The sequence below is a fragment of the Haemaphysalis longicornis genome, unplaced genomic scaffold (genome assembly GCF_048455015.1).
Source record: "Haemaphysalis longicornis isolate Haplotype H1 unplaced genomic scaffold, Haemaphysalis longicornis Haplotype H1 scaffold_10, whole genome shotgun sequence".
Lineage (NCBI taxonomy): Eukaryota > Metazoa > Arthropoda > Arachnida > Ixodida > Ixodidae > Haemaphysalis > Haemaphysalis longicornis.
The window spans coordinates 67,920,449-67,938,989 of NW_027526204.1; positions in this window are offsets into that span (position 1 = coordinate 67,920,449).

Sequence of the window (18,541 nt, forward strand, 5' to 3'; positions counted from 1 at the left end):
CGTAATTCGAGCCGTAGAAGAACGTCAAGACCGGGAAAGAGAGAAAAATCTTTTGAGCGAGTTTACAAGTTTCGGATGGGCATAGAGCAGTAATTTTTGGCTGAGGTACTGCGACCACCTAGTCCAAGTACTGGGTGTGCTAGGTGACTACGTTCTGCAAGCTTTTAAGATTTCAAAAAAAGTTTAAAAATGTGTTTCAGGGTCCCTTTAAGCCATGGTAAATTGTTTAACTGCGTCCCACGTCTACATCGTTCGTAAGCCGGGGAAATCAATCTCGGCGGTCCGCAGAGCATGCATATCAGGCTTTCGACTTGAAATTTATTTCCTCCGGCTGGAATGGGGGCCCCAATTTTAGACTTTATGCACGTCAGTAATAAAATACCGCACATTTTATGCTAATTACATTAAAAGTGTTCCGTATTTAGCTGTTTCACAACAGTGGGAACACATGTGCCCACTACGTATAGCGCGTGTATAGAACTCTAAAACATGCGCTTTAAACGTATCGTCAAAAAAAAAATTCAGGGAGGCTTCCACTCACGCGCAAGACTTGAATGGTGACGCTGTTGTAGGTGAGAATTCCCGGACACATAGTTACGTTTCACTATCATTGTTTATTTGCATATTTGCTTTGCTAGTAATCGTCGTCATATGCACCGAAGAGGTCATCGTCTCGATCGCGGTGAGTGGTGGATGCAAAGTCATCTTCAGCATGGTAGACTACTGGCGAAAGTTCCACTATGTCGCGCTAGGCTTGAAACATTACCAAGCTGCAGTAGTTCTTTCTACGTGATCTTAAAGGACACATCACAACGCGTTTGCAGAAGTTAGAAGAAATGATTTATTTACATGTTCCGTCGTTCCTTTGCACTGCGCTAGTAGCAGTCATCGTCATATGCATTGATATCGTCGTGTTTCTTATGCCCAGCATTACATGCACAGTAGCGCTTGACAACAGCGCTAGAGTTTTTGTTTTTACCAATGAAGCTTTTTAGCAAATGAGTAATTCTTTTGTGTCCGCAGTTGAAAACACCAAGAAATTGCCGAGCGCGCGCACGTGACCGGGCCACTCACGCGCAAGATTTGAATGGAGAAGCTGTTGTAGGTGAGCGTTGCCGGACACACTGTTAAGTTTCAGTATCATCGTTTATTTGCATAGTTGCGGTGCTAGTAATCGTCGTCATGTGCATCGAAGAGGTCGTCCTCTTCTTCGCGGCGAGTGGTGGCTGTAAAGTCATCCTCAGCATTGTACACTTCCAATACCTCAACTGCCGAAGCTTCCACTAAGTAGCGCATGGCTTGTACCATAGCGAAGCAGCAGGATTTCTTTACACGTAAGCACTGAAGAACACGTCACCACGCATTTCTACGAGTTAGAAATTGTTTATTTACATTTTCCGTCGATGCTTTGCACTGTGCTAGCATATGCATCTATAACGTGGTGTTTCTCATGCCACGCATTACGTGCGCGGTAGGGCTTCATGACAGCGCTGGAGTAGTTTTCTTTTAATGAGCAAATCGGAATTTTTCGTGTCTACAATTTAAAATACCACGAAACTGCGGAGCGCGCGCACGTGAGCGACGGCCTCCCGGCGACCGCCGGCAGTTAACAAAACCAAGAAAATGCCTAGCGCTCATGTGTGCGTGCCTCGCGACGACCGCCAGTCGTCACCTGCGCACGTTTGTCAAGCCAAGCGCACCGTTGTTAGGGAGATTGTCCAGGACTGCGGCGACCGCTAGGCGGCTAAAATAACCGGAGTGTCTAGAGTGCCGTCCGACGGCACTCTAGCTGATCGTTGAAGGCATGGCTAGAGTGCCGTCCGACGACATTCTAATATTTAACACTAAGCTAGCACCACCCGATGAGTCGGTCGTTGTAGTGTAGAGGATCCGTCTTAGCTTATTGATCCCTGAGTCGGTGGCCTCGGTTGTTGTTTTTTTTCATTATTTATTTGATGTATAATTTCTGTGCCTTAGGTTAGTTTTGGTGTTTTAAATGATTTCTTTGCGTGCGTTAGGTTAGCTTATGTTATGTTTAGGTTAGGTTGCCCAGCTTTACGTTGTCTAGAAACGATGTACTGCCAAACGGGGCAATTTTGTCATAAAACGCCGGTGGACGTCGATATACCGGAGTGCTTATAAAACCGTGGGACAGCACTCTGGACACAGCCTAAAATAACCGGGAAAATGCCGAGAGCTCGTGTGTGCGTGCCTCGCAGTTACCGCCCAGCGTCGTCGGCGCACGTTTGGAAGCCAAGCTTACCCACTGGGGAGATTGACCAAGATTGGCAAAAAAGAAAGAATAACTACAGCCTTCGACGTTATCATAGCAACAATTTCCTGAAACGTATAAGACTGGTCATAGCGTGCGCCCCTCCAAGGTGATGTCCAATGATTATCACTTCCCAAAAAAATGGAGGAAGCTCAGACTAATAGCAAGAATGATGGAGTAAAGGTCGTTGGGGCAGCAGCAAAGAAGCAAATCGGCTGCAATCGTGGACTTAAACCGTCGTGATGGTCGATAAGGTTGCGTACAGCTTCGCTACTTTCACGTCTTACGCGTTAGTTCGAGCTTCCTTTATTTTTGACAAAATCATCGCTCGAGCAGGGGACTCAGTGTCGCCGCGAGGGGCGCACTCGAGAGATCTCGGCATTTTCTTCCTTCTAGTGGTTCTTGCCATGTTTTTTTTTTCTAAAGCCACTACGCGTGCCGGGAACGCTCGGTGGTCGCCGGGAAGCACGAGCTGTGCTCCACATTTTCTTTGTCATTTTTGTTCCTGCAACACCGAACTTATGGCTTGTAGAACAGCTCCCCTGTTAAAAGTGACAATTCACGCACATCTGCACCATGAAGCGCATATCAACAACGAAAAGCATCAAACTCGACGGCGTTGTCAGTTATAACGCGCCTATCCCACTCTGAAAAGACTAAATATATTTTCTCATAAAGCACCCTAATTACCTGAACCACTTCAAATTTTAAACACATTCAAATTTTAACCACTTCAAATTTTAAACAAAGACAGGGCACGGCAGCACTGCAGGCATGCAGATCAGTAATCCGTTCGTCTTTTTCGTCCAGATTATCGTCGCCTTGCTGCCGCTACGAGCGGCCTATGGAGGATCTGCGCAGGCGCCAAAAGTCAACCCGATAAGACTGACTCACGACTACGACGCAAATGCTGCTTTGACACTGGGAATCATCGTCGACACCTGCTGGCTTCACCGACCTACAGGGACAACACAGCACGACTGCGCGGGTTACAACGCTGCCCTGGCGGCCTTGCGGGCGCCTTCGGGTATAAAACCAGGACAGCGTCACCCAAGCCTCACAGGGCACGGCAGCACTGCAGGCATGCAGATCAGTAATCCGTTCGTCTTTTTCGTCCAGGTGAGCAAACGCTACGGAAAATGCTTCCGATCTAGCGATCCTTGCTTGATTGTGCTGCCGTGCCCAAGGCTGCTTTGTCGTATGCTTTCCGACATGCTGTTGTACGCTTTAGATTTACTGCTTTTAAGTGGTGACGTCGAGACTAACCCGGGACCTGACTTAGCTAAGATAGCGAAGCAGATAGAACTTATAGCTAACGACATAAAAGAGATCAAAGAGGGACGGTTAGCTTCCATTGACGCGAAATTGGAAAACCTGACCGTACTCGACAGCAAGATATCAACGTGTATGGACCAGGTATCTAACCTGCAGAAGGAAATAACAGCTCTTGAGTTGAAATTAGATGACCTGGAAAATCGCTCAAGGAGATCTAATCTAATATTCTACGGCATTGAGGAGGACAAAAACGAAAATAATGAATCTCTTGAGGACACAATAAATGAAAAAATTCTGAAGAACATTCTAGAGATAGAGCCTGTAGCCATTGAACGGATGCACCGCCTAGGGCGAGCTGCCGAAGGAAAAAATAGACCAGTAATCCTGAAACTGTTAAATTCCCGAGATAAGGCAAAAGTGTTCAAGAACTGTCACAAACTGAAAAAAACAGACTTTGCTATAAGTGAAGACTTTTCACCCCGAGTAAGAGAGATCAGGAGGAAGCTGTGGAATAGTGCAAGAGCAAATAAAGATGCGGGTGACAAGGTGACTTTGTCATACGATAAATTGTACATTAACAAAGAAACGTTTATCTGGGACAATGAAAAAAATGACAAAGTACCTATCAAAGATCACCGGAATCATCCGCCAACAACAAAAAACTCCCAAGACGATACACCAACAACACGCACTCGCAGGCCGCGACATCAGAAATAAGCTTCGTGAACGTAAACGCTCGTAGCATACTTAACAAACTGGAATCGCTGGAATCCCTACTGCTCGGACTTGACCCAGATTTCATTAGCCTGACCGAAACATAGTTAACCACCGATGTCATGAACGATGAAATAGCGCCCCCAAATTATGCAGTAATACGGAAGGACCGGCCGACGCGAGGCGGGGGAGTGGCCGTTATGGTAAAGAAAGAAATCAGCTACACAGTTCTTCCCGAGGTTGACAGTGTGGAGGCTATTTTCGTCAGGCTAATGTTTGGATCATGCGCTGTTACTGTGGGATGCTTCTATCGCAGTCCAACAAGTGACTGTGACGTCATGCAGTCACTACAAGAATACATGCAACGACACGTTTTAGGTTCGCGGCTGATATTATTGGGAGATTTTAATCTACCAGATGCCAACTGGCAGACAATGCAATATTCTTCCACGTGCTCAGAGATTATGCTTGATATTGTGTTTTCTTTTAACCTTGTTCAAATTGTCACCCAAGCGACTCGAATTCAGGGGTCTTCTTCGAATATATTAGATTTAATATTCCTTAGCGAGCACTTTCCTTCGGATGAGGCGAAGATTGAAATTGTTGATGGCATATCAGACCACAAACTCACCATATGTACCCTCCCCGTTCAGGACAGGCCACTTTACTCCCAACCTAAAATAACGTTTCTTGACTTTAACTCCGCGGACGACACTGCGATAGTAGACCACCTTGATTTTGAATTCTCCTGGTTCGAAGAACTTTCAACCGACAGCGTTGCTGATATCGAAGCGCTATGGCAGAAATTTAAAGAAATAATTTTCCACTGCATAGATAAATACGTTCCCAATAAAGTTAAAAAATCCCGAAAACATAACCCGTGGATAACGCGCGACATAATACACGCTAAACGTAAAGTAAAACGATTGAGAAAATCTTTGAAAGCAAAGTCTGAAGAATCTGCGCGAAGCAAGCTTACTGACGCACTTCACGACATGAAGTCGAAAATAAAGGTAGCCAAAAACAATTACTTCAACCAAGTACTCCCGGGCTTTCTGAAAAGCTCTCCTAGAAAGTTTTGGAACTACTTAAGCCCCAAAAAGTCCAGAAAAAATGTAAAAACCCAAGACAAAGATTCTGTCACTGCTGACTCGCTAAATGATTACTTTAAATCCGTCTTCACTGTCGATGACAATAATATGCCACACATAGATTCCCAAAATCTACGCCATTTAGATCAACTATCTATAACGGAAGCAGGTGTGTTAAACCTTTTGCTGAACGTTGACACAAAAAAGAGTAACGGTCCCGACAATATTCCAAACGCTTTCTTAAAAAGATATGCCGAACTGGTAGCAAAATATCTGGTCTTGATTTTCAACAAGTCACTGTCAACAGCTACATTACCGAAAGACTGGAAAACGGCCAAAATTGTTCCCGTACCCAAAGTAGGCCGCTATGACGCCGAGTCAAACTTCAGACCAATTTCTTTAACTTGCACAGTAAGCAAGCTGCTTGAGCACATAATCTTAAAGCACATAACTACACCCCTAGAACGTGAACATATATTATCACCTTGCCAACACGGTTTTCGTCAGGGTCTATCGACAATAACTCAACTTGTTGAACTAACACATGATATATCTGTAAGCATAGACAACCAAAATCACGTCGACGTAATCTTCTTGGACCTTTCAAAGGAATTCGATCGGGTACCACACAATAAGCTAATAAAAAAACTAGAGGCGGTTATCAACGACGATGTCATGGTTCGCTGGATAAAAAACTACTTAATCAACCGTTTTCAGTACGTAGAATACAATGGAAAATGTTCACCATTAACACATGTCACATCCGGAGTTCCCCAGGGTTGCGTCCTGGCCCCAATCTTATTCCTTATTTATATAAATGACTTGCCTTCTAGTATTTCAGCCAACATTCGATTATTTGCTGACGATTGCGTAATTTACCGGGAAATTAACACCATAGAAGACCATCTGATACTACAATCTGCACTAAACTCTGTTTATTACTGGTGTAATGACTGGCAAATGTCCCTCAATGTAAAAAAATGCGCTCATTTATCAATAACAAGAAGGAAGAACAGGTACGAACACGTTTACAACATAAATAATAGTCCTATAATCCGGGTGCACCAGCACAAATACTTGGGAGTGATATTTACGCAAGACTTCAGATGGGATGCCCACATAAATCATATCGCATCGGCTGCACTAGGAAGGCTGTTTTCCCTCAGAAGACGCCTTCGATCAGGACCGCCAGAAACAAAGAAATTAGCCTACAACGCCTTTGTGAGATCTTTACTCGAATACTCTAACATTATCTGGTTCCCGCATGCTAAAATACACATAAATAAATTAGAGCGAATACAACGAAAAGCGGTTAGGTACATTTACAATCGGTATGACACAAATGCTTCACCAACAGAACTGCTGAGGAACGCCGGTATGCTAACCCTACAGAATCGTTCAAAACTAGCGCGTTTAAAATTCTTACATCAACTCTTTCATAAAAACCTAAACCTTGATACTTCAAAGTATCTCACTACCAATATAGCGAGGCCCACGCGGCATAATCAGACTTTAACATTTAAAGAATACAATTATCGCACTGATTGCCTTAAATATTCTTTCTTCCCACTAGCTGTAAGAGAGTGGAACAGTATGCATTCATCGATTACGAGTAGCGTATCTATAGAACGATTCCTAACTCTAATTGAAAACCACCTCCATGAAACAAATTAACCAAAATGACGCCCAAAATTTCATTAAATGAGTCTACACGGTTTTCCTAGGCTCTCTGGGTCACTTATGATTTTCACTGTTACTGAGTAGCTCTTCAGTAATATGTTTGGCTTGGTTTCATAAAATGTTTGGTTTCGCTCGTTCTTCAATCGCTGCTGTAACATATTACCTCCAAATTCTGTCTGTGTTTCATCCTGCACTGAATTTGACTATGTTTTGCTGCTTTGTTTTTCCATGAACTGGTGACGTTTGATGCACGAGATTTCAGATTTCATATGTAATATGCAACCTTCGCTTGTCATGTAGAAAACCTCTCTCAGATGTCTATACTGTTCTCGTCCTGTATGAACGAAAACCATGCTTGAAATTTGTGTATTTGCAACGATGTATTGCCCCTCCTGCAAAAATCCCAAATGGGATTGGCAGTATGTTAAAATAAATAAAATAATAAATAAATAAATAAATTCACCCGACTGTTTCAGCGTTCCTTTCCGACGTTAAAGGTCTGCGTGCCGGTGGGCTTACATTATACATTTTGTTTCTGCGGCTCTAAGCACGGCTACAATTCACCTGTATTATTTTTTCACAAATGTTGAAATTAACCTAAATCCTGGCTACTTTGCCACGACAGAAATCTTTGCTAGCCCCTCAGTACCTCCAAAGTTAAACCCTCTGCTGTACTTACTACTCCCCCCTCCTCCCCTTTGTCCCCAAAAAATCTGCTCACCATGCGTTGAAGTACTGCTGAGGTATCTCAAAGTCCATCATAATTCACACAAGCAACTGAAGCTTTGGCATTCTACATACGCTGTCCTGCCCTTGGTCTGAATATATAGGTTGTCTCGCACAAATAGTGCTGCTAAGGCAGTGGATAAACTTCCGACGCACTTCTCATTCGAAGTGAAAATCAGACAAAAACTCGAATTCAGTCATTTTCCACATAGAGAGTAACTATCCCACCTTCCCAAAAGTTCCACAGCAATCACCGTATGCCTCCTGAGCTCAACAAGCGCGAATTCGTCCCATCGATTCATTATCAAATGCGCTCGATACCATGCCCATTCCTTCGGGTACTTTTAATTTCTTCCACCTTCAATGCGAAATATACACTCTTAAAACACTCGCATTTACTTCAGGCTTTCTTCACAACAAATATCTGTGCGCTCAAAAAGATACGTGCATCTATCCGATTCATAAACAGTCCGTTGTTGTAAATGTGCGTAAAATCATATACACATCGTCATCAAACTACAAATTTCTGAATTAAAGCTACAAAACTGTATAGAGCCACAAAATTCCGGTATAGCTTCCTCATTTTAAAAGACATCATGTGCACCGAGTTTATCCAACTTCGGTACGCATTTCACATGAAACGAGTGCTAACAAAGCGTATCGTATACCCTCGTTTTTTTTTATTTATTTATTTAAAATTCCTTACAGGCCCCTTTACAGGGCATTGAGTAAGGGGGGTAATTGGTGAAGTGTTACAGATTAAACAAAATTGATTAACGCGTTACAAAGCATAGCAGCACAATGAATTGCGACGAGGTTTGCAATAAGTTGAAGTTAGCAGACGATAACAAGAAGAAAAAGAAAAGACGTTTTCATAGTGCACACGCGACAAAGTGAACCGATACAATCATTATGGTATATGAAGGCGACATCAACCAAAGATAGCTGGCTTTACCGACCCAATGCGCACCAATGAGAGTTTATAATTTGCAGAACACACAATAGAAAAATCACCAGAAAAAAGGCACAACCTATGCCCATACGCCGAAAACATTTCCAGTATGCAACAATCATATTCGGGCACGAAATGCGACACTGAAAAAAGAAAAGAAAAATATAAGAAAGCACTAGCTGTGCAACAGAGACAACAGGTTCTGTGGTCTTCAGGTACATTTTTTTGGGGGGTGCACAGGGGGGGATACAGGGCATGACAGGAAAAAAAAAGAAAAAAAGAATGAGCAGAACAGTGGTAAGACCTTATTGCGAAAAGAGAGTAAGCAGCAACTGACGGAAAGAATTATTGTCTGATACAGATGCGATGTTATCTGGAAGACCATTCCACAAACGTATGGCGCGAGGAAGGGCAGATGAGTTGAACGCATCAGTTGCCCCGTATAATCGCGTGGAACTGAAGTGATTATGCAACCTACGTGAAGTAATGGAAGGAACATCGAGGTGAAGTGGAAAGGGTCTGTTGGTGTACACGTATTTGTGAAAGAGGCAGAGAAGGGAAATGTCGCGACGAGTGCTCAGGGGTTGAAGAGAAAGGTTGTTTTTAATTTGCGTTATGCTGCTGTGATAGTCATGATTGCGTGAAATGAAACGGGCCGCCCTATTCTGAATCGCTTCAAGCATGTTAATTAAGTAGTTGTGATAAGGGGACCAGATAGGAGCGGCAAATTCAAGCTGTGGGCGGACAAAGGTTTGATAGGCTAGTTGACGGACGTGAGTGGGACAGCTATGTAAATTACGGCGTAGATATCCTAAAGACTTGGAAGCTTTCGCGCAAATGGTCGTGATGTGGTGAGACCAGGAGAGATTGGGTGTGAAATGGACACCAAGGTACTTATAGGAAGATGCCTGTGACAGTGCGGAATTATTGATAGTGTAGCGGAAGGTGTAAACGTTTTGCTTGCGCGTAAAGGAGATTATTTTACATTTTTCCGTGTTCAGGGACATTAACCATTTGTTACACCAGTCATTAATGCGGTGAAGGTCGCTTTGTAGAGTTAATTGGTCGTCGGGGGATGATATAGGACGATATATTATGCAATCATCTGCGAAAATTCGCATGCAGGATGATATGTTATTTGGCAAATCATTGATATAGATTAAGAACAATAGGGGACCGAGGACGCACCCTTGTGGTACGCCAGAGGTTACATGGAAAAGAGGGGAAGGCGAATTGTTAATTACAGTAAACTGCTGACGAAGTGAAAGAAAGTTACGAAGCCAAGATAGGGTTAGAGAGTCTAATCGGAGGGCAGATAATTTAGAAATCAGACGGCAATGGGCTACACGATCGAAAGCTTTAGAAAAATCGAGAAAGATACGGTCAGTCTGAAGGTTATTGTTCATATTGGAATGCAGCTCAGTTGTTAGTTCTAGCAGCTGTGTTTCGCAAGAAAAACCCTTTCGGAATCCGTGTTGGTTCTGAAAGAAGAAATTATTTGATTCTAAGTGTCGGAAAACATGTGAAGCGACATGTGAAACCCTTGCCTCAACTATGCAGCCTCCAAAGGAACTGGCATCCTCGAACAATCTCGGCCCGCGGTTGGGATTCCTGACCCCTACGGCGAACTATTTCTGCATTGCAAGTGGACATTCATGTGAAGCCTCTGCTGCAGTAAGCCACTTAAGCGACAACGGTCTGCCAGCAGGACCGTCATTGGCCTGCATTGTGTACGTAAGGCGTCGTCTCCACCAAGGCGGTTGCAGACCAACAGCTGCGCGACGCCCGCAGAGCACAATGACGTGAGGTCGGCTCTGCGCAGTGTGCTGTACCTTGAATGCTTTTACAATGCAATGCCAGGAGTCTTTGTTAAATCGTCGGTTTCTTTAAATGGACGGTTAATTCTTTACGCCACCTGACAAACACGTGACTTTTGTGGCGTCCGAACAGTTCAGACGTTGTGAGCCAACTGGCGACAGGCCGTACATGAGCCTTTTGGCTTCTGCCAGCTGTTAATGGAACCTCGGTCGTGTATTGTTACTGCTAACGCGTTGTACAGGATCGCCATGTTTTAGTTTTTTTCGCTCTGGCAGTAGGCGTGCTGGAAAAAACTGGAAGCGATCCCTGAAAGCCGTGAGAAAATCAAACCAAAGTGCACTTCGCCAAGATTCTGTGACGATAACATATTTCTCTAGCGTGTCATCAAAATTTTGTGAACCAGTGATTCCCCATGAAATGAATGTTTAGCCAAGCTAAACTACATTTATGCCATGCCCATTCCTCCGAGTTCTTTTATTTCCTTTTCATCTTCAATGCGATATGTGCACTACTAAAATACTCGCCTTTACATCAGCCTTTGTTCATAACAAATATATCTGCGCTCCACAGATATTTGTTATGATGGCTTCAGAAATGGCATCAAAACAGACACGCTGACTTTGTTTCCTGGATCAGAAAGTATGCTTCCTCGAATTCAATGTTGTTGAAGCCGCAATTAGTCATAAATGTCGCCGAAATATTCTAACACCTAATTCAAAAACTGCTTATACTCCCTTCATTACTCGTGCTAATCGCGCTCGTCTCTGGGCGAAAGAAAGAGCGAACATTTATTTCACAACCCATGTCCGTGGCCGCAGGTTGAAGTCAAACGATCTTCCCCCTAGTTTCACACCATGTGGTCAAGAAGGATTGTCCACGACGAGGTAGTCTTGCCGAGGTGAACAACTCAGGCCTTCTAGGTGGAGATGTGGTGGGGTAGAGGGCGACGTTGCGGTGTGTGGGCCCTGGGACATGTCAGTCAAAGTCCTCATGGCATCTTTCCGCGGAGCACCCATAGCTACGTCACAACACCAATGCGATCTGCTCGCTATGCGCCTTTTCACACAGCTAAGCCCTTACAGAGAAGAGATCATGCCATTGCGCCACATGCTCTTACACCTGATGCAGTGCAGGCTACGTGAGCATGAGACCACCCAGGATCGTAACTGCGGCTGCTCAAGTGTATGAACGTGAACGGCGCGCGGAATATCTGTTCATGACCAGACGCGAAAGATGCATGACTGTGATCGACCAGAGGCAGTCAGATTGACCGAGCGCGTTCGCGTGATCTCATAAACTGCAAAGACCGCATTTATTTATTTATTTACATCCTCAATGACGGGTGTACACCAAAAGGAACCATTGAAAAAAGTTTTAGCAGCAAAAACAACTTCCCTTCAGAACAATTATTACAGCAATTTACTCAGGTGTGAAAGCACGCCTGAAGAGCAGACCTTTGGAAGAGGCAGTGGGCGGCGAGCATGGTGTCGTGGGTTGAGGACTGCTTCTGCCTACTTAAAAGGGACCCTGCAACACTTACCATCGACTACTCGGAATGCATTTTAAGGTAAAGTCTACTGTCCCGGCAACCTCGATCCTCCCGCAAGAAATATGAAAATCCGTTCACTATCCCCAAAAGCACGCTCGATGAGAAATCGCGAGTAATTTTTTCCTCTCAATTTGACCGCGGACAACGCGACGAAAGCTGCGCGCTCTTTCCCGGAGATGGGGGCAGCTCGCGGCGTCTTCTCCGGCGCCCTTCGATATATGACATGCCGGGGAGTTTTCTCCTTTTCTCCCAACATGGAGGGGTCTATTTCCGGTTTGGTGCCACAAAAAAAGCAAGCATGGCTGCCTGTTCGCAAGCGCGCGCTCAGGGTGGCGGGGCGTTTTTCAAGAAATAAACGTTTGTTGTCATGCGATCTGGCTGAAAGGGGAGTATTAAGTTCGTCACTCAAACTCCACGCGCACTGAAAACTCAAAAGAAACGTCAAAACTGTGCGTACAGGCTCATGTATAGAAGAGGTTGGTACACAGCGCCGACAACGGCGGATCGTCACAGGAAATGCGAGAAATAAGCCGCGAAGCTCACCAGCCACAGCCAATACGCAGCTATAACCTCAATGACGTCGTTTAGGCCATCCTAGGGGTGCATATTGAGGGAAACTGAAGTTTGTTTTCGGAGTCTTTCACCGCGATTTGCGCGCCCACCGCTTCACGTGGACGTATAATATTGGCTCAGGTATTCCTGACAGTGTAATCAAAACGTCGCGCAGGTTTACTTGCACTGCTCAAAGAGTGCTGCAGGGTCCCTTTAAAGCCGTCCTGTTACAGTTGTTCCCAGCCTCAGCATGACTGTTCGCTGCCTGCACCAACAAACATACTTTACTCATCGTAAACTAATCCACCTGGGTGAACTAACGCAGCGAGACTTCTGTCCAACTCGTTCTTTCTCTGCTTTCTGACTACTTTTTTAGATGCGACGCTAAGAGGAGCATCTCTTGCCGGCGGCCCTGTCCTGCGTCCGTCGTAGTTGTCGTCCGCGTCCGCACAGCTGCGTCTCTCCTCCGCTACCCCCTCTCCGCTCTCCGATAGCGATAGCTCTCCGATAGCCCAACATCTGCGGGCGCGTCGCGCAGCGCACTCTCTCTCCGTCGGTGGGCGGCGCTGCGCGCTGTGCGCATGTTCAATGCTCTCTCTCTCCGCGGTCTCCTCTCCTTCCGGTGCACTGCCGCGCTCCGGCCGGTCTCTCAGTCGACGGTCACCCGCGCTTGCGCTTGCTCTCTCGCAGTACCGACGATTGCTTGATGCGACGGTTCCTTTAATAAATCCTCCGTCTTAACGACTACAACAACAACGTCTCTCATGCTCAAAATTACGCCCGCATCCCCTCACGTGGAACCCAACGATGTGATTGAAACGCAATTCACGTTCACTACGCGTGTCACGCAATTTGACTCATCGACCCAACAGAAACACCCAACGGAACCCTCTTCAGCGTCGCATCATATCAGGGTTCCCGCGAGGGGAGGTGGGCGTAATTTTTTCTCAACCTCTCTCCCTCTCTTTATGGTGTTACCGGTGCCTGTGTATTTGTACATGCGTGTTTGAGTACGTCCAGGCAATAAAACGACAAAGGAAACCTACATGCTTGCTAAGGTGGATTGCGAATTTCAGTCTGCTTAAGTCATTCCACGACCCGCCAGTCATCATCATCATCATCACCAGCCTATCTACGCCCACTGCAGGGCAAAGGCCTATCCCATTATTCTCCAATTACCTCGGTCCTGTGCCAACTGTGACCAATTTATCCCCGCAAACTTCTTGATCTCATCTGCCCATCTAACTTTCTGCCGCCCCCTGCAACGCTTGCCTTCTCTAGGGATCCACTCTGTTACCCTTAATGACCAGCGGTTATCTTGCCTTCGCATTACATGCCCTGCCCACGTCCATTTCTTCTTCTTAATTTCTACTAATAGGTCTTTAACACCAGTTTGCTTCCTGACCCACTCCGCTCTCTGCTTGTCCCTTAATGTTACACCTATCATTTTCCGCTCCATTGCCCGCTGAGTCGTTCTCAATTTAAGTTGAACCCTCTTAGTGAGCCTCCAAGTTTCTGCCCCGTAGGTGAGTACCGGTAAGATGCAGCTGTCATACACTTTCTTCTTCAGCCACAATGCTAGTCTGCTATTCATTATCTGAGAATGTCTGCCATATGCACCCCACCCCATTCTGATCCTTCCAATTATCTCTGCCTCATGGTTGGGATCTGGGGTCACAACTTGGCCTAAGTAGATATATTCGCTTACCACTTCCACTGCCTCGCCACCTATCTCAAACCGCTGTGCTGTCCCGAGGTTATTGATCATTACTTTAGTTTTCTGCATATTAATTTTCAGGCCCACGGTTCTACTCTTTTCGCCCAGTGCGGAAAGGATGCTTTGCAATTCGTCCCCCGAGTTACTTAGCAAGGCAACGTCATCAGTAAATCTGAGGTTACTGAGGTATTCTCCATTAACACTTACTCCCACCTGTTCCCAACCCAATGTTCTGAATACTTCTTGTAAACATGCTGTGAATAACATTGGAGAGATTGTGTCTCGTTGTCTGACACCCTTCCTTATAAGTATTTTACTGCTCTCCCTATGGAGGATGATGGTAGCTGTAGACCCATTGTAGATATCCTCTAGTATTCTTACATAATGCCCATCTACCCCCTGGTTCCGTAATGCCTGAATGACTGCTAGGGTTTCGACCGAGTTAAATGCTTTCTCATAATCTATGAAGGCTATAAATAGGGGTTCAGTATACTCAGCGCACTTCTCTATCCCCTGATTAATCGTGTGAATATGGTCCATTGTTGAATAACCTTTACGGAACCCTGCTTGTTCTTTAGGTTGACTGAAATCTAAGGTTGCAGAAATTCGGTTAGCGATTACCTTGGTAAATACCTTGTAGACGACTGCCAGTAAGCTGATCGGCCTGTAATTTTTCAAGTCCTTCATGTCGCCTTTCTTATGGATTAGGATGATGTTCGCGTTCTTCCAAGATTCCGGTACCATTGCGGTCATTAGGCATTGCGTGTACAGGTTTGCCAGTTTTTCAAGTACAATTTCTCCGCCATCCTTCAAGAGGTCTGATGTTATCTGATCCTCACCAGGTGCTTTGCAAACAAAATCAAATAGCCACTTTCTGGAAAAGATAAACGAAACCAACAAAACATCCTGTCAGCTGGATGGCCTTCTTTTTGGAGGTCGCCTCCAGAAAAAAATCACCTATGAGGAAACTTGTGGCTAGTATGTGAAACCAATTTTGCGAGGTTTCCCAGTCCACTCCCAACCACAGCCTACAAAGTAAAGTCGACAGGGGTCGAGATAGCCCATACCGAAGACGACGCAAAAGAATAGCATCTTGATTATATAGACGGGGATACGAAAAGTCCGGTATGTTCGCCCCACTACAATAGGCCTGTGATGTGTCTTAAAATGGGTATGGTTGGCGGCCGGCAATCACATCTGTGACGTCATAGAAAAGTTGCCGGAAATTGTCTAGGGCGTCGCCACTGCTCCACAAGTTTTCTTTAATATCTGCGCTATTTTAGGGAATTCGCGATAAAACTGCTACCATTGTTATTGTGATAAAGCAGTCTTTGTAATGAACCAAGCTTGTACTGTCTTCATAGCCCCTTTAATATCCGCCGGTATTTTACTCAAGGCAATTTGATCGAAGGCGGATTTTATTTTCTCAATAGTGCAGCTCACTCCGTGCGAGGTAAGAACCTACCTTCCCAAAGAAATATATGCTGAGATCACCTTAAAAGTCACCATCGTCCCGTCAAAGTCGAGAACCAACACTGCCCAACGCAAGCAGCCCACTTCGATCTCCTGCGGTGCCGACCGCCATGTTCGCTCCAACGAGAGAAGAGCGAGAGCAGCTTTTCCTGAACTTCCGATGTTAGTGTATAGCTCTCTCCTGGCGACAGATTTTTATTTGCTTTCAACTGCGGAGTCACATGCTAGCAGCAGAAGATGTCACGGAAACATCCCTTTTTTTGGACTTCCATCTACAAGCTCCCTGCGGTCTCATGTTGTAATAAAGCAAAGATCGCACGCGCCCGGCTTATTCCCTACACTCGGAAAGGCGGATTGTGACAGTTTTAACAGCAAAGCTGTTTAGAAAAATGTTTATTCGGCGTTTCCGAAAACTCAGTATAAAGAAAAAATGCATCGGCACCCGCAGGCTTCCAACCTGTGTTTGGTAGATGAAAGGTGTTACAGTCAGTCGTCTTACCCACTCGGCCATGACCGTGAGTTAGTATCCCAAAGACAAACGGCTTATGCACTCGGCTGTGGCTCTTCGGAGGGGAATCACGCCAAATACTCGACGCCGAACTCGTGATAGGTTACACGTGGCACCTGTGGGCGCCTAGTTTAGGTGTGCGCGTTCTGTTCGTTCGTTCTGCTTCTTCGATTTGCTTCTTCTTTGTCGTTACAGAAGCACAGAAAGTGTAAACAACATTGCGGTGGTGAAGAACAAGCAATTCGGCTGCAAACGTAGTCTTAAACCGTCGTGATGGCCGTGAACATTGCGTACAGCTTCGCTACATTCAAGTCTTACGCGTTAGTGTGAGCTCCCTTCATTTTTCCTGCCTAAATAAAACATTACTACTGCTCCCACCGCAAGAAAAACGAGAAGCAAGCGAACCAGTGGTAGAGATATTGACGAAAGGTGCTTACCTTTTTTGCTTGCGGAAACGCTTACTGCAGGTAAGAGTGCCGGAAATCCTCGTGGTTCTGGCCTTAAAACTGTTGGCGTTGGCCTGTTTGGCGACGGTTGTAGGATCTGCTTCATCGAAGCGGGGGTGGTGTAAGCAGCGGCTTAGAGGGCACTTTTTACGGATATTCTTCTTTCTTTGTGTTTGGCAAGGATCCTCTCCCGTGAAGCCATGCATCGTATTCGTGTTTGATTGGAATTGCAACGACGCTTCGCCTCCTATCGGCTTAATTTTCGAGACCAGCTTACCCTAGCTTCGCCCGAGCTGCAGTCTGTATACGTACACCGCAAGGATCCTAAGCTGGCCGAAATGGGCATACCACCCCGTCGCCTCCCGCTGCACCTCCAGAACGTCCTTGACTTTTACCTGTACTCTGGACACCACTCTGCAAGGCCACTGCTCCTATTTACTGATCCGTTCGCCCTAGATACGACTTAGGGGATTACTTCGTTGCCCGGTGGAAACAGGCTTACAGCGCACTTCGGCGGCAGGGGAATACAATATTGGCCAAGTACGAAGACTCGCAGGCAACCACATCAGCACTACCATTGGAACCCCTTTTTCTGCGGTGGTATGCAGGCAGGGAAATGCTCATCCCAAATGTTAAATGCCTTGTCGGTATTAATCATTTGAGATAAGGTGCAAGACTCTGCAGTCCTCACTGAGCCTTCCACGCACTCAGACCGAGTGAAAGATACTTGTTCTTCGTTACGAAACGTTTTTCTTGTCACCTCTATCACAAACAAATACTGCTACCTTAATAATTTTCCCCATTCTATGTTTCTTCCATTTTGTCTAAACCAATGCCGGTTTAAAAACAATTTCATTTTCCCTCCTGCCGCAGCAGGCTCAGTCTAACCAACTTTGAGAGAGAAGCCATAATCCGGTTGTTGAAAATGGACGATGGCGCTCCACTGTATTCAACTAAATGTGGAACCGTCACAGTATCCTACGAGTGAATCTAAAAGTGCGGTAGAGCAGCCCGCAGCCCCATTACCATCTATTGCTCTAACAAACACATTTCAACTGGTGTTTGTGTATCTGCGTGTAATTGAGGAGCTCGTGATCCCCCGTATCACAAAGCGAGCGTCAGGTAGATACCTGTGACTCTTTATCGACTGGAAACACCTTCATTACTTCCAAACTGTATTGGCTCGTTCTCATTTCACAATCCAGGATTTAGGAGTGTCGTAAAAATGGCGAGGTAAGGTTATGACGGTGAAACTCTTGCAAATTTCCTTGGAAAAAGCATCTTTCGTGCGCCACCAAAAGGTCTGCAGAAGTTGAGCAGAGGCTCCCACAGGTCATAAATTAGCGCATAAACGACGTTCAGTGACAAGCCGCAACAGACATGAATCAGGCCGGAGGTGTGAAAAACAGTCTTGTCGAGCCGCATGTCCAGAGAACTTACTCAGTCGGGGATAGTTTGTGTCGTGTCGTGCAGAATCTTTCTTGCGCTCACCTTTGCCCACCTAGACGAACGTGGAGGAGGTAAACCGGTCTCCCTAAGCAGTTGTCCAATCTCTCAATCTGCCTGCTCTCCTCCGTCACAGCCAGGTGGAATAACGGCACGCTTCAGTTTCCGCACACAATTTCACATTCTTCACAAAGACAAAAGAGCATGTTCAAGATTAGGATCATTGCGAAGGATGTCGCGTAGAAAGCAATGTCTTTAGGCGTATAGTCGCTGCTTTGACTAAGTTCCCACTGTGCACGCCCAATGTACAAAGATGGACGTA